At 41.1% G+C, this 17,543-nt stretch overlaps 1 long non-coding RNA gene across 1 annotated transcript; it reads right to left on the bottom strand.

Moving 5' to 3' along the window:
• Nucleotides 1-8,766: 8,766 nt before the first annotated feature.
• Nucleotides 8,767-11,060, bottom strand: LOC121232893. Its single transcript, XR_005931749.1, has 2 exons — nucleotides 11,005-11,060; nucleotides 8,767-8,867 (listed from the first exon to the last, which is right to left on the bottom strand). It is a non-coding gene; the product is annotated as an uncharacterized LOC121232893 (long non-coding RNA).
• Nucleotides 11,061-17,543: the final 6,483 nt, after the last annotated feature.

Here is a 17,543-nt window from a genome sequence, read left to right as displayed (position 1 = left end):
CGTGGAGAGAGAAAGAGCCCATGCTGGAGCAGGTTTTCTGGCAGGACTTGTGACCCCATGGGGGACCCACGCTGGAGCAGTGTGCTCCTGAAGGACTGCACGACGTGGAAGGGACCCATGCTGGAGCAGTTTGTGAAGAACTGCAGCCTGTGGGAAGGACTGATGTTGGAGAAGTTCATGGAGAACTGTCTCCTGTGGGAGGGACCCCATGCTGGAGCAGGGGAAGAGCGCGAGGAGTCCTCTCACTGAGGAGGAAGGAGAAGCAGAGACAATGTGTGATGAACTGACTGCAACTCCTATTCCCTGTACCCCTGTGCTGCTGAGGGGGAGAAGGTAGAGAAAATTGTGTGTGAAGTTAAGCCTGGGAAGAAGGGAGGTTTGGGGGGAAGGTGTTTTAAGATTTGGTTTTATTTCTCATTACCCTACTCTGATTGGGTTGGTAATAAATGAAAATAATTTTCCCCAAGTCGAGTCTGTTTTGCCCGTGACAGTAATCAGTGAGTGATTTCTCCCTGTCCTTATCTTGACCCATGAGCCTTTTGTTATATTTTCTCTCCCCTGTCCAGCTGAGGAGGGGAGTGATAGAACGGCTTTGGTGGGCACCTGACGTCCAGCCAGGGTCAACCCACCACACTCACTCACAGTCTCACAGTGCATGTTCAGATGGTACAACTGTGCTGAAAAGTAGCAGTGGCAGTCATGAAGAAAACATTTTGAGAGTCACAGATCTGGTTTAATTTTAAGAGTGAGAGAGTACCATCTGCCACTCTCGATAGAAAGGTCTTTTATGCTTCTCTATGGAGTGAGGTAGACACCGACCAAAGCAATTAAATCAACTAGCTACACAGTAAGATTTTACAAGGACTAAGCTGCAGCATCTTAAAGATATTTTTTCCTAGCACAGGTTACAATCTCCCAGTCCCTAGAAATTATGAGATGAAACTGCAGGAGAGACAGCAAATAAGGGAAATGTGTATAAACAAAACTTCTGGAGTAAGCCAAGAAACACTTCCTCATAGAGACACTACCCTTACGGATATCAAACAAGGAGGCCGTCAGCTTGAACTTTCTCCCCTATTATTTTGGGGAAACATTTTTTTTAAGGAAACAGGGTTCTACCAGAGAATATACCCAGTTGTCTCAAGACTTTCTTTCTAAAGAAAACCAAAACCATCAAGACCCGAAATGCTGGCTATATGCTGCACCCCAAAGAGTGGTCAGGGAATAAAGCAGCTATACAAGCCTTAGTTTTCTGCTTATTGACAACATTCCCTGCATGGTGGATCCCTGTTTTAGTTACATCAGTGATAATTTGGAGCAAGTTCATTGGCTCAGACAATTTTCATAAACTCTGTAATAATTATCAGAAAAATTTGCCAAGAGTTGGAATTATTGTATATTTTGATCCAGAAGAATGGCTGAAAATAATCTTAAGTGATATACCTTCATCCTGCATAAGCATAAGAAAGAGCAGTAAGAGCTGAATCAGTAACTAGTTCTGGTATTTCTTAATTTAAATACCTAACCCTGAAGCTGCAGCAAATCACACTTTCCCAGTAAGAAATGCAGCAGTTGGTGCACTGAGGATCTCCATTCAGTTATCCATCTGCACAGTGCAAAGGCCTGGGAAGATCACAGATCTGTTACACTAGGCTGGTCCTTTAGGCACTCTGCCCAGAGGGGATGATGCAGATTCCACCTCACAGTGTTGTCACCCAAACAACTTTACCCCCAAACCCTTTCCTGCTCAGTTCTGCCCATGGTCTTCCCCTTCCTCTCTGTCAACAAGTTCAGTCCATGGGAATGGGCATCAAGAATATACTCCTTTCTTGCATCTTCTCTCTTTTGTACCTTTTTGTCGTGGTTTAACCCCAGCCAGCAACTAAGCACCACGCAGCCGCTCACTCACTCCCCCCCCACCCAGTGGGATGGGGGAGAAAATCGGGAAAAAGAAGCAAATCCACGGGTTGAGATAAGAACAGTTTAATAGAACAGAAAAGAAGAAACGAATAATGATAATGATAACACTAATAAAATGACAACAGCAATAATGAAAGGATTGGAATGTACAAATGATGCGCAGTGTAATTGCTCACCACCCACCGACCGACACCCAGCTAGTCCCCGAGCGGCGATTCCCCGCCCCCACTTCCCAGTTCCTATACTGGATGGGACGTCACATGGTATGGAATACCCTGTTGGCCAGTTTGGGTCAGGTGCCCTGGCTGTGTCCTGTGCCAACTTCTTGTGCCCCTCCAGCTTTCTCGCTGGCTGGGCATGAGAAGCTGAAAAATCCTTGACATTAGTCTAAACACTACTAGCAGCAACTGAAAACATCGGTGTTATCAACATTCTTCTCATACTGAACTCAAAACATAGCACCGTACCAGCTACTAGGAAGACAGTTAACTCTATTCCAGCTGAAACTAGGACACTTTTACACCCTCTCCAAGGGGTAGCAGATAGTTCACAATCTGAGTTTTAAGACTGCAACAAAACAAAGTGAAAATAAAATCACATGTGCAAATAGATAAGCTGTGCTCAACAGTTCTCATTCACTTACATGAGTCTATCCCTAGCACTCTCCAAACAAGTCCAATCCTTTCTACACAATCCTGACCAGCTAGCACAGACATGCATACACATTGCCATCTTTTCCTCCATGAGGGAGAAGGCAGACAGTCTTAGAGTATAACAGACTTTTATTCAAAGCATTACTTGTTATATACCTCTTTTCTTTAACCTTTACAATCAAATGTGACATTTTCACAGGAAGCACCTGAACCACCACCACACACCAGCAAAACAACACATGCCTTCCCACTGTGATTAAAGTTCTCCTTCCAAAGAAGGACACACACTTACATTGCTATCACAACAGTTCACATAAACAAACCTAAACTCCTTTATTCTTGCCAGCTCAAGTGTCTGTAGTAGCATAACCACAGCAACAGCAAACTTGGAGCAAGTAACTAAAGCTTCCTTGAGGACTGAGTAAACGCTCTTCAGACTGCTGAGCCTGATGAAGCTGAGCTGTACTTAACTGGCATCATGGCAGGAGTGGAGGAGAGAAGAGAGGAGCTGACCCCATGAGGTTATTGAACAGTTTCTTGGGCTGTTATTGGGCTGGGCATTGCCTCCTTTTTGGGATTTTACCCAGCCTGGCTTTATTAGTGCCTCATGGAAAAAACCCTGTGTACCCCTTTGCAGGCCAACACGGATGCATTTTTATTGCTATAGTATCACTGATCTTCAAGGCAGCCATGAGAGTGGTCTTTTAAGCAGACACTACTAACAAGCAGCACTACTGCTGATACAGGTGTGACATGCTTACAGAGATGGGCTAAGTAGTCTGATTTTTTTTTATGAAGAAGTGCTCAGAATTCCTATATTACTACCCACCATAAATGTCACTGGCAACAGTTCAGAACAATGAGTTTTTGCAGCTAAAGATGTCTCCTTTATGTGTTTAAAGGAGTGCATCAGAGCTATCAGTGAGGCGAGGCTTAAAGATATGAATAGTAATGTGACTAGAAAAACGCATTCTGTCTTGGAGAATCTGCCGTGAAACCTAAAATGTTCTGTGAAGGAGTCTAAAGCCAGTATGGAAGGAAGGTAGGAAAAAACCCCACCAAACTAGTGAAACTTTTAGTCTGAACTCAGTGAACCGAATGGTTTCTTCCAAAAAAGATCACTGTCTTCCTATTCTAGCTGAGAAATTAAGACTTGCCAGTGAGAGACTTTAAATGTTATAGGGTATGTTGTTGCTACAGGGTATATCCTGGGTCTATATTCCCACTGAGGACACTGTCCCAGGCAGACTCCCGTCATCTTCAACAGCTGCATCTGGAGACACGTTAAGCAACTGCATGCAACAGTGTTATGTCTTACAGTGCACTTCATAGTAGGTGCTGTCATTCTTCCTCTCCTCTTTACTATTGGGGCTGAGAATTTAAATAGGTCAAGAATAACAGGTGGAAGTGGGAATGTGGCTTCATATCAGATTGCAGAGCATTATCTGACTCTTATGTGTAGGTGGGAGCTGAGAAAAAATCCTTTTAAGTGGACTTGTTTTCATATCTCCACCCATTTTGACATGCCTTAACACTCACTCTAGGGTAGCCACAGGTAGAGTAATGAGTTATAAGAACAGCTCAAACAGAGATTGGCTGAGATTAACGCAACTCTTTACAGTGTGTTAAATCTTATTTAAAAAATCCCAGCTTATGCTTCCTTGGTTCTTATTGTTCAATGAATTGTTACTTCTGCATTAGTCTACAGCATGCTACTATGGAATAATACACAGTCTGATGTTCTTCAGCTGGAGAAATTTTTGGGTTTAAATCTTCAGTGAAGTTTGCAAGACCTACATTCTTAGATCAGTTTTGCAACTGAGGTACTATTTTCTCTATGCATGTGACACCCACAAACACATAAAAAGATGATTTTTTTAGACAGATCTTAGGATGAATTCTGTAATCTTAGAAGCCAATAGTTTCCTCTTCAAAGCTTAACCACTGGATAGTAAAAAACAATTAACTAAGGCTACTGGTCTTTCTGTGATTCTAACATGGCTTCTCAAATATTTTTGGACAATACTCTGAAGCTTTCTCCCCAACCTTTTTCCTTCCTGATAACTATTGTCTTATCTAGAGGTTTACTGTGGTTGAGGTAAACTGTTATATTTATTGTGCTCACCTTTGCCTACTAAGAGATGCAGTAAGGGAACAGAATGGAAATTTTGAACTTATGTCAAGGTTTTCAGAGACATTGCGGGCTCTTGTTTTCTAGGCTGTTCTCAGCTTGATCTTGGTCCTTACTGTTTATAATGAGTTCTATATACATAAAAAGTCTCAAAGGCTACACAAGCTCATACATATGAATACAGCTGAAAACTCTCTTGGCAGATATAATGTGTGAAAAATGATCATGTCCAAAACAGGATTCTAATTAAAGTTTACAATTTATTACATGAATAGAGGCAAGCAAACAGCGCTGGGTGCACCGGGAGCCTCTGCTCTACCAAGGCACACACCGTCAGGTCTAATTGTGCAGGTTAAGTACAGGTTCTACATACATATTCACTAGATTCCTGAGAAATTAGTTTTCCGGGAAACTATTAGCATATGTAAATGTCCTTTACACAAGAGCATTGAAGGTCTCTGGTGGTCTTCAGGAGTCCTCTGGTGGTCTTCCATAGTCTTCCTCACTTGTCCGCTTCTTGACCCTCCTCAGGTGATTCTGCGCAGTATGGTCCTTTACATGTTTTGATACCTTAGTGCTTGTTAGTGTTCTTATTATCTAAGTTCTCATTAGTGGTATAGAACCATATGGGTAGTTTAAGCTAAATTATCTACAAGGATGGGAACAAAGGCAGGAGTTCTTATCTTTTCCGGCCTTATCTATTCAAGCAAGGCCTCTACTTGTGCCTTCTTAACAAGATCATAATTTCATCGAACACTTAATTAAGTCTTGTGATCGCTCTTGGTTCCTTCTTGTTCATCATTCCCAAGTACCAGTCTCTGACAGGCTTAATCCTTGACAAACACCAGTCCTTGGTATGTAAAGTTACAGAGAGACAATCATTAAGCAAAAAGCAGTTTGTTCTCTATATCAATCCCCCCCCCCTTTTTCTTTAAACCACTACTTTCTTTAAATTCCACTACTTCCGAGAGACCGTGTAAGGTATTTTTCGATTTCTACTTGATGTCTGATTTTATTTCGTTTCCAACTTTTGTAATTCCCTACTGTTATATGGCTTTTGCAAGAACTATATACATACTCTCCTACTTCCCTTAGGCCTACGGTTATACAAGATCAAGCAAAACGGTTAAAGATTACATATGCAGAGAGGGTCACATTTCACCATGCAGCCCTATCATTGTTTTATATTGACACGAATCAGGTTAATATATTTCACAATCCCCCATTTCCTTTTTTATGGTATTGATTCGTGTTTTCATTTTCAATCGTGTTAATACTTGCTGAATTGGTATCAATCTCGGATCTTCTCTTTTTTTTATTATCATTAGGGAATGGGCCTTTTCTCTTCCAGATTCTGGATCAACAGGTACAGCAGATATCTGTATTCCTTGTATAACCAAATGTATTAGTCTAGTAAAACAAGGTATTAAACATGGAATTATTAACAATCCTCCACATATTCCTAATACAACTATCCCAATTTTATTGAGCCAATCACCGTTCATAAAGTCTCCCCATAATCCCCCTAGGTTAATTCCATTCCAAGTCTGAACTGGGACATGTGCAATTTTCTTCATTTCCATTACAAGTTCATTCACAGCTTTTCCTTCATCATCAATTTCTAAACAACAATTACTAAGATTAAATTTTCCACACACACCCCCTTCCTGTGCTAACAAATAATCCAAAGCTAAGCGATTTTGATACAAAGCCGTTCTCATCTTGGTATTTTGTTTGGCAATTAATCCAAGTGCATCTCCAGTTTTATTTACGATTATTTCCACTACAGCTTGTAACCTTATTATTCTATTAAGCATATATATTGGGGTCCTATAGCCCCAAGATCTGTCTTCTGCCCATGTAGCTGGATCATAATAGGCAATAATTCTCTCAGGAGGCCATTCGTTATCTTTCCAATTCCCAATTTGCAGGTTTCGTTTCTGACGTCTTTTTCCTAACTCATTGGTCTCTGCATATATTTGAACTCCTAGTCGCTCTCCTTGATTTATGGGTAATAGGAAAAAACTGGGTCTTATAGTTCCTAATACACAGGACCCTGTCCAATTCTTTGGCAAATATGCCTAAGCTAATCTGCCACAAATCCAATAATGTCCTTTAGGGGTTGGCCAACCATTTGGTATATTCGTTCCATTTGTCCAATTTTTAAATTGATTATTTATTTCCAGTGGGTTTCCCCACCTATCCCAATTATTCCGTGTTTCATTCCATAGAAAACCTCCTTCACACTCCAGGTTACCTACTTGTCTTCCATCATCCCTTAGGTTTTGCCAACAACTCTTCCCAATTATACTCGTTTGAAGCACCCATTGTTGTTTCCTATTATCCTTTCCCACTGTTTTCCATACTTGGGGATTACTTATGTTGCTCTCCATGGCCTCCCATGGCCATCGTTCACCTTGATTTGTTCCTCCGCAAACATAGCAATTAGTCACTTTTAATGATTTAGCAATATTTTCTGCAAGGTTTACAAATAAATTTTTAGCAACTGTGGGAATTTCATATTTTACTCCTGTCTCTATTTCATGATAAAAGGAGTTAAACAATAATCGATGTTATATTGATTCTCTAGACTTTTCTTTGATCTGTATATTCAGGACAATGCCTGGGTCCCCTCCTGTCCCATAGATTTTAAGCCCAAGGTAAACTATTTGTTTCTGTTTCCAATTTTCTGGGTTTTTAATAGTTATGTTGACAGGATTACAGCTACGGGTGGTGCAGTTTTTATCTACAGGCCCCGCGGTTATGGAGGCCTGTATTTCCCCACAATGACTTTCGTATCCCCAGTTTTGGGTTGCCCAACACATACACCCCCATCCCCTCCTGCCACATAAGTGGGCAGATTGATATCTTGCTGTTTCAGAGCGCCGGTAGTTTGCATTAATTTGACAATGCCCGGCTCCTGGACATAAGTACTTTGGTTGTTCTGAATAATATTTTCTCCACTCTACACTCCCACAATTTGTGTCTGGGTCGTCGTCAATTGCATCACATGCATCAAAGGATACCCAGGCGGGTATGGTTGAATTAGTAATTCTTTTACTTGATCCTATTAATCTCCCATTTTGATCATTTGTTCTAATCTCGACCCAATATTGATAAGGGAGTTCCTTTGGATCATAGCATACAGTTCTGTTTTCTTCTCTGCATAGAGCATACTGGGTTTGGTTATAAATGCAGCTTCCAATTTTCTGACCCTTGCAGTCATAGATAGTATGATATACTAAGGTTAGGGAGCTTATTCGTCCCCTTCTAGTGGTCACTATACATTGACTGCAGTTGTTTTCAGTAGCCAGGGTCAAAGAACTCACCCCAAGTAGAACTAGAAGAGGTCCGGTAAGGGCCATAGTGGTCGGCGGTCAGAGCCCTGAGGGGTTGCAGCCCTTGGCAGACCCTTTTAGCCGCACCACTGGTTCCCTATCCGGTCTTGCCCTCTTCCTTAAGAGGTGGTCTGTCCTAAACACTCAAGGGATTATAGGGTCAGCTCTTAGTCCAATTTGTGTGCTATGTTCCAAAAGTTCAGTGTCTTTTATAGGCATCTTAATGCTTAAATGATCCCCATTATTGTTTTCCCTGGTAGGAATTAAAAGTTTTTGTATATATTATATAGAAATAGTCATAATAAAATTCCCACAGCAATTTATCTTATATTACTACAACCCTGTTAGTTCGACAACAAAAATATCTTTTTCTTGTTAGTATTTCTAATTGATTAATACGTCTACATCTAAAAAAGGAGATAGTGTGGTCACTAAATATACTTGTTGTGATCCGTTATAATGGATTATATATTTCCCACAGTAATAACAATGGCAAATAAGATACAAACTGCACCGGCGACAAATTGGACAAAGTTGAGTACTAGCTCGACTCAGGGTTCTGCTGTCCCGTGTTGTCAGTTGGGGTACTCCTCCCATACGACAATGGTTCTTTCCACGGCCTCAGCCAATGAGCTGGGATTCACTTGGGTCTGGAGTCTGTAAGGATACACATATATCCCTACCAGTCAATTGTAAGGCCTCTTCAAGTCTGTTTGATGGTTAGTTTAGTTTCTCCTGGCTCAGATGTCATTTTCCACTCCTTCACTGGACCTTTTATTCGCGACACGTGCGTCCATCCTTTTTCAGCAGTTCTCACAGCTGTTTCTGTAGTTAATAAAACAAGAAAAGGTCCTTCCCAGAGGGGAGATAAGTTTTCTTCCTTCCATGTTTTTATTAGAACCTTATCTCCCGGTTTTAATTGATGAATTGTAAATCCTAAAGGTGGTGTTTGAGTCAACATCCCAATCTCTCTTAGTTCCTTTAATCTTTTCCCGATAGTGATTATATATTCTCGGATATTTTTATCTTCAACTGCATTATTCTGACGTGCGGAAACGGACTCCACAATCAGTGAGATTGTAAAGTAGGTATGTTTATTCAGCGCTGGGCAGCACGGGGGGTAGTCCCACCAAAGTCGTGCGCGCCCGACTCGGCAGTTAGTTTCAAGTTTATACAGTCAAGTGTTACATATTCACAATACGCCTATACATATGCATGACCTGTCCCCGCTTCATATTAAAATTAGCTCCGAGAGGTCATTTCCATAGTCTCCTCTCAACTGCGCTTGCGCAGTGCCTCTTTATGGTGGTCGTCTGGTGGTCGCAGAGATGAAGATAGATGACTCCTCTTCGTCACCGCTAGTAACCTTTCTTCTTGCGCAGGCTCAGTGATTTCTTGGTATTCACCCAAGCCGCAAGACCAGTCTTAGCTGGCTCTTGGGGCCTGCTCCTGCTTCTTATCAGGAACTGTCTTTACCTTATTGGCTGCTTCTTAGGACCAGCTCTTCTTATCAAGGACTGTCTCTATGTCAGCTAATTTCAACAATGTAAGCGCTAAACATCATCTTTCATCCCCCTTTATTATGTCTACTGAGATTCTTTTGACTCCCCTTGTCTCAATTCCCCAGAGGCATCCCGTGAGAATAAGGCATACCATATAACATTTCGTATGGTGATAATCCAGTCTCACTGTGTGGCTTCGTTCTTATATTTAAAAGTGCCAATGGTAAACATTTTGTCCAAGGCATTTGGGTCTCAATCATTAATTTAGCCAACTGTTGTTTTATTGTTTGATTCATCCTTTCTACTTTCCCTGAGCTTTGTGGATGCCACGGAGTGTGGTATTCCCACTGAATACCTAATGATTGACATAATATTTTTATTACTTTGGAAGTGAAGTGTGTGCCTTGATCAGAGTCAATGTACTGGATTATCCCATATCTAGGTATCAAGTGTTCTAATAGAATTTTTACCACCATCTGTGCCGTAGCCCGTGCTCCAGGGTAAGCTTCTACTCACCACGTTAGATGATCTACTATTACCAATAAATATTTTATCCTCTCTACCTTGGGTAATTCAGTGAAATCAACTTGTATTTTCTCAAAAGGTCTGTATGCTGTTTTTTTACCTCCCGTAGCTACTTGTCGAAACGCTTTCTTATTTATCTTTTGACAGGTTAAACAGCCTTGTGTAATTTGTTTTGCTATTTCAAAAATCCCAATACAGCCAAATTGTTTAAGGAAGTGATCACTCAATGCCTTTGTACCCCAATGTGTTTGCGCATGCAAACGTCCCAATATTTGTCTGGCATACGCTTTTGGCAACATTTCTCACCCATCGGGCAGTGTCCATTTTCCTTGTTCTAACTTAGCTCCTATTTTTTTCAATTTTGTTTGTTCTTCAGGGGTAAACTTCTTCTCTCCTTCCTCCCGTCTTTCTTCACTGGTATCCCCCTTGGTTTGTACTACGTTAATTTTAGCGACCTGAGTCCTTAGGGCTGCTTCCTGGGCCTCTTTATCTGCCAAATTATTTCCTCTGGTTCGGTAATCTAAGCCCTTTTGGTGTCCTCTCACATGTACCACTGCTATCTCTTTTGGTTCTCTTAATGCCCTTAAAATTTTTACTATTAATTCTTGATGTATAAGATTTCTCCCTTGAGTATTAATTAAACCTCTTTCCTCCCAGATTTTTCCAAAAGTGTGGACCACCCCATATGCATATTTAGAATCTGTAAATACGGTCCCACTTTTTCCTTTTAGTAACTCCAGGGCCCTGCATAGGGCGTACAGCTCACAGGCCTGAGCTGACCACGATGGACTCAGAGGTCCCGATTCCACAAGCTTTAAGTCCTTATTAATTATTGCATATCCTGATTTTCTCCTCCCTTCTACCATTCGGGAGGAGCCATCCACAAACAGTATTTCTCCTTTTTCTAATTCAATATCCCTTAAATCTGGTCTCACCTTGATTTGGGTCTCAATTACTTCTAAACAGTTATGTTGTAATTCTTCTGATGGTTCCCTAAACAAAAATTGTGCTGGACTCTGAGCAGAGGTCACTTTTAATTCCAGGTCAGGGGAATCAATTAGTATTGCTTCATATTCAAAACAGTTAAAGATTACATATGCAGAGAGGGTCACATTTCACCATGCAGCCCTATCATTGTTTTATATTGACACGAATCAGGTTAATATATTTCACATAATGTCACTGTGACATAAGGAAAGGACTAAATTACTTACTGTTGCTTACTATTCTCTCTTACCATTTTTAAGGCAGCTTGTCTCTTTGTCATGTACTGAAGAGAAGCAAAAAGAAGTTACCCCCAAGCATCTTCATTTCTTCTGTTGGCAATATTTTCATATACGAAGCCATACAGGAATTAGTGCTCTTTGTCAGGACATTTTCCCTGATCCTTCTGGTCTAAGATTGTGCAAATCACAGAAAATACTGAAGTAAATCATCCTACATACTACCAGTTAATGTAATAACAATAAAAACTAAAATAACAATTAAAAATAAATAATTAAGAAAAGCCGACATCATTCTGTTTCTCCCACTCTCTTTCTCGTTGTCAGTTGGGTTAGTTCTTGTCCCAGGATGTTTGGTCTTTGATTCTGCTAGAGGATCTAGATGCTTCCAAATCACAAATGAATTTATAACAAAACTAATTACTTCTATTTTTAAGGCAGAAATTCAGAAGCCAATTGAAATTTCACCAAAATTCCTAAAAGGAAAGAAATCTCTCATTCTAGCCTGTCTTATATTCTTTCTTTAAAAAGAGTTTAGTTAATTCGGTCCAAATGGTGAAATGGCTTATATCGTGATTTTTTGGTGAGGTAGAAACAAATATTTCAATATCACTAAAAAGGGACTAAACAAAATGCTGTGTAGGAAACCTCTCACTGAAATTGGCAACTGCTTTTGATCACCTTGTGTAAAGGAAAAGTCCAAATATCTGTTAATCTTACAGGGAAATCCAGGTAAAGGTTTGAGCATTTAGACTATGTTTGGCCCCCAAATTCAACATGAGTGTAGATACCATTTGGAAAATTTCTACCAGTGCCATAGCATTGGGTTTTCTTATCTGAAGCATATTGTGTGCTCTGAAATAGTCATTTCAGAGCTTTGCTTTTCCAGCTGCACATGCACATCATCTTCTCCAAAAGGCCCTTTTTTGTTTGATCTCCTCCGCCTGGGCCTGATTTGCTACATTCATCCTTTTTTCTCTGTGCACAGACACATGTGCAACCCTCCTCTCCTCCACACTGAAAGCACCCCAGCCACTCTCAGAAAGCTCACTAGAAAGCTTCATCAAAATCTCCAACAAATTGTGCCACTGAAAGACAGGTTCTTACGCTTGCTTGCTCGCAGTTAGAGGCTTTTGTAGCTCCCTACCCAGGCATATGACATTAGCCTGCATTTGTGTATTTTCCATGTAGGATCTGAGCTTGTCTTCCTATCAAGCTGTTAAGTGTGAACAAGGTATTGAAGCATTACTAATAGCTGAGTTTCAGAATGCGGCAGGCTAGAGCCACGTGTCAGGGAAATGTGTGCTTTTCCACAGATGCTTTAATGGTTAATCTTTAATAGTTAAAAGGCTTTTCGATTAGAGTTCCTAAGAAAACACCTTATTTTTCTGAACAGGCTACAAAGAAAGGTGGGAAGGATGAGAATGGTCTAAAAAAATATAAAAGGAAGATGGATCAAACAGAAAAACAGGAGAGAGAGAACCCAAGAAGACAAAGCAGGAGAGTTTCCATACAAATTCCTTCCATTATGCTGGATTTATTTTAAAGACTCTGCCAAGACATAGCAGGATTTATCATGTATGGAAACTAAAGAAGCAATCCAGAGCTTTCCTTCTTGCCACCTGAGGAGAGGTGAGGCAAAGTTAATTTTAACCATTGTGAACTCTCTCACACAATTTCCAAGGATGTCCCTGTGCCTGTTTGGCCTGTCTTTAAAAGCCCCAAGGGGCTCAAATGCTGCAGACTCAATGCTGTACGGAAGCAGAGCTTACAGCTCGGTCATGGAGGCTGCTGGTCTTAGATATGGTGACAGAAGACAAGGCAGTGAGAATATTTTAAGAGAAATGAAGTAATTCAGTTTGGACTACTGAAATGGCATTTAGAAAATGATGGGGAGTAAAGCAGAAATGTGAATTTAGGTAAAGAAAGATCACGGAGAGGTAGCATCAACAAATGAGGATAAAGAACAAAGCTGGCAGCTGGTTTATATTGAATAAAGTTATAAAGCTGAGAAATACTTTAATATGGCAGTTAGTAGTGCTGCTGATTTTCAAATATTTCGGCAATACTTCTGCTATACTTTTATTTAACTAAGTGTCTTTTAGATAAATCAGGCATTGAACATTTATATGATTACTTTTGGTAATGAGCATAAGATTTTAAGAAGCTGCAGGTGATGGGAAAATAATAACGAAAATAGGTCAATTATAAAATGAAAATAATATTTAAATGTCAGGTTTTCAAGACAACTGTTTTCTACTGACTTTAATGAACAAATGCTGCAAGTGTGGGAACTAATGACCTGCTGCTTCATAGAAAAATATTGCACTGGGTCCAAGTGCATTAAAAAGCAGCTAATGTTATTCTAGAAACTGCTTGTATATGTTAACATAGGGTTACGAAAAAGCTAAGGAATCCTCCCTCCCATTTGCCTTATTCTGTGGGTACAATTCTGCTCTAACATAGCTTTCAGATCAAAGCTCTCATGTTCTTCTGCTCAAAACACTATTTGAACTGGCAAACCACTGTATGCACCTAAGTGTGTAGCCATGCCAGCCAAATGGAAATGGAGAAGAAACGGGAGGACAGGCCAAAGGACTGCCCAGAGAGGTTGGGTGATATTTCAAATGCAAATAAAAATATCAATTTTAAGCAGAAGAGCTTGATGAATAATATTGGATGAGTAAAAGGTTGAGGACTTCAGCGTAGAGACAGGCCAGGACTAAGTCCTGGCTTGGCAAGCTGTGTGTAGTCATGGCTATGTGCAGCAGAGAATTGGAGATGCAAATTAACAGCAATGATTATGAGCAGCCTGCTGCTGAAAGAGGGAGAGGATGAAAGATTTGTATTTAACTGACCCTAGGTAAAGCAATGGAGATAGGGGGAAGATGGAGCAATGTGAAAGCCATTGCTTTCACAGCTCCCGCGCACTGACTCGCATGGAGCAGGATTTTCACCTCAGGGTTCAGGATATCAGGGCACCACAGAAGTGAGCACTGGCTCTGGTGATGCACCGCTGCAGCATGGAGGATTGTCAAACATACACACCCTTGGGGCACAAGCAGGGCTCTACCTTCCCTTCTATAAACTAGAATGGCTCCTTTATTTCCTTTCTCTAACTTCATTTTTCTTGTGACTGTCAAGCTTAATGCTTGAGCAGTCTCATGAACTACTGGACCACTTTCTACCCTTTGACTTGCATTGTTTTTCCTCTCTCTGTCAGGAAAAAAAAAAAACCCTTTGCTGTCACACTGTATTGGGTTTGTGTGGCAAGGTTTTGGTAGCAGGAGGACGCAACAGGGGTGGCTTCTGTGAGAAGATTCCAGAAGCTTCCCCTATGTCCAACAGAGCCAATGCCATCCGGCTCCAAGAGGGACCTGCCACTGGCCAAGGCCAAGCCAATCAGCGATGGTGGTAGCGCCTCTGTGATAACATATTTAAGAAGGGGAAAAAAAGTTGCTGGGGCACAGAAACTGCAGCCGGAGAGAGGAGTGAGAACATGCAAGACAAACAATCCTGCAGCCACCAAGGTCAGTGAAGAACGAGGGGGAGGAGATGCTCCAGACACTGGAGCAGAGATTCCCCTGCAGCCTGTGGTGAAGACCATGGTGAGGCAGGCTGTCCCCCTGCAGCCCATGGAGGTCCACAGAGGAGCAGATATTCACCTGCAGCCCGTGGAGGACCCCACGCCGGAGCAGGTGGATATGCCCAAAGGAAGCTGTGACCCCGTGGGAAGCCTGCGCTGGAGCAGGCTCCTGGCAGGACTTGTGACCCCGCAGGGGACCCACGCTGGAGCAGTCTGTTCCTGAAGGACTGCACGCCATGGAAGGGACCCACGCTGGAGCAGTTGATGAAAAACTGCAGCCCGTGGGAAGGACCCACATTGGAGAAGTTCATGGAGGACTGTCTCCCGTGGGAGGGACCCAACGCTGGAGCAGGGGAAGAGTGTGAGGAGTCCGCCCCCTGAGGAGGAAGGAGCAGCAGAGACAATGTGTGATGAACTGAGTGTAACCCCCATTCCCCGTCCCCCTGTGCTGCTGGGGGGAGGAGGTAGAGAATCCGGGAGTGAAGCTGTGCCTGGGAAGAAGGGAGGGGTGGGGGGAAGGTGTTTTAGGATTTGGTTTTATTTCTCATTACTCTACTCTGGTTTGATTGGCAATAAATTAAGTTAATTTTCCTTAAGTCAAGTCTGTTTTGCCCATGACGGTAATTGGTTAAGTTATCTCTTCCTGTCTTTATCTTGACCCATGAGCCTTTTGTTATATTTTCTCTCCCCTATCTAGCTGAGGAGGGGAGTGATAGAGCGGCTTTGGTGGGCACCTGGCATCCAGCCAGGGTCAACCCACCACACAGTTTTCAAGGTCACTGGAATATATAATAAGCCTTCCTACTGATATGAGGTGTACCAGTGAGACCTTATACATGTTTAGGGCACACAGAGCAAGCCTCCTGAAGTACTGAAACATATCATCCAATGCAGGGGAATTCTGGTAAGCAGCAATATAATTCTTATACCCCAGAGTTCTGCATGTCTCACAGGCATATACATTTAATATAGTAGCCCATCACTGAGTGTTATTTAAATTATTTTGATATACTCTAATTAATCAACCTAAACTTTAATAGTTACCCATAGTGGCAGAACAGAATGAAGCAGCTGTTTCAAACATTCATTTAGGCCCTCAGGTATATTAGCTGTCTGCAAAACAAATGTTCTGGAAACTTTCTTTATAAACAATGATGAATAGCATTCAGATGGCAAAGTTCCGTGCAACTCTAGAGATGCATTTTTTTTTAACTTGGGAAACAATTTATGTACTACCCTGAGAATGTGCAATACACTTCAAGTAAGTGCCAAATGTGACCATGTCCTACAGAAGATGTGCAGAAGTCCTGCTCAGTGTAAGGCTCCTGTTGCACTAGTGCAAAACCACAAAACAGCATCAGACCATTTGGATACTTAAGATGCTTAGCTTCAACTCATATAGGCCATAATGCATGCTCTAGGTACAAAAATATATTATCTGGGCTATATACTGTACCTAGAAGAACTAGTAATGGGCAAAAGAAAAGAGCTTAATTCAAATCTACTATTTTATAAAATCCCGAAACATTTTTTTCATGTTTGCTAGCATGAGAATCCTAATCAGCTGATTTCCTGAGGTGTTACAGCACAGTGTAGGAGGCAATACCAACAGTAATTAACTGTTGAGCAACACAAGACACTCCCTACTGACTGCCACAAAACACGAGAACTCGATATTCTTACCATACACCTACTGTTTGGTATATCTTTTATCACAGCAAACACGGACTCCCCAAACTGCTGCATTCATTGTGCCCTGCTAATATAGCATATCTACAGAGAATAGGAAAGAAGCATATTAACACAGTAACAAAGTAGTCTAGCCATGGCAGTGTTAAGCTCCATATAGGTGAATTGATGCAGCATCACAGCAAGGTACATTAGCCTGTGGCAAGGTTTTTCACGTAAACTAGAGTTAACATCTCTGTATTATGCTGCTGCCTGCAGAACAGATATACCCTAAGTTAGAGGAAAGGATTCTGTCTTTTTCTCTTTTTTTTCAAGCTACCCCTCTTTCTTAAAATGCCACTGACAGATTAAAGATCCACCATATAGACCAAGATATATTTGTGTGGATGAAAGTAAAACATTGCAGGCAGGCATTAATAGCTACAGTTCCTTCAGAGGCCATCCTGAACTACTAACAGAGAGGGTTAAGACTCAACTTTAAATTTTAAATACAAGTGGAACTGGCTGGCTACCAAATGTAAGTCTATTCTTGCCAACGATCTCCAGCAAGAGCATAATATATTTCTTCATTTATTATGAATATGTTTTTGACCTAACTTTTCTAAACATATGATTCCAATTTTTCTTAGAATATTTTAACAATTCTGTTGGAGGCTAAGACCTGTAACTAATATAAAGCAAGTATCCTGTTAAATAAATGCTTTGCAGTCAATAGAAAAGGAAAATGCTCAGTATCTTTCAAATGTGGCTGCTGAGAACAGAAAAAAAATGTTTTAATAACCCCCCTTTTCTCTGCCCCTCATGTTAATCTATTTTGCATTAAACAAAGGCATATTATTTTTGTTGCTGAATAAATTACCCCATTCTTCCTTAAACATGTTACTCTAGATTACAAACATATGGCTGTAAAAATAACTGGTTGGACTGATTTAAACTGCTGATTTTAATATCCAGTTTGGCATGAGGAAATTTACTA

The sequence above is a fragment of the Aquila chrysaetos genome (genome assembly GCF_900496995.4).
Source record: "Aquila chrysaetos chrysaetos chromosome W unlocalized genomic scaffold, bAquChr1.4 W_unloc_1, whole genome shotgun sequence".
NCBI lineage: Eukaryota > Metazoa > Chordata > Aves > Accipitriformes > Accipitridae > Aquila > Aquila chrysaetos.
This window is presented reverse-complemented; position numbering and strand designations above follow the sequence as displayed.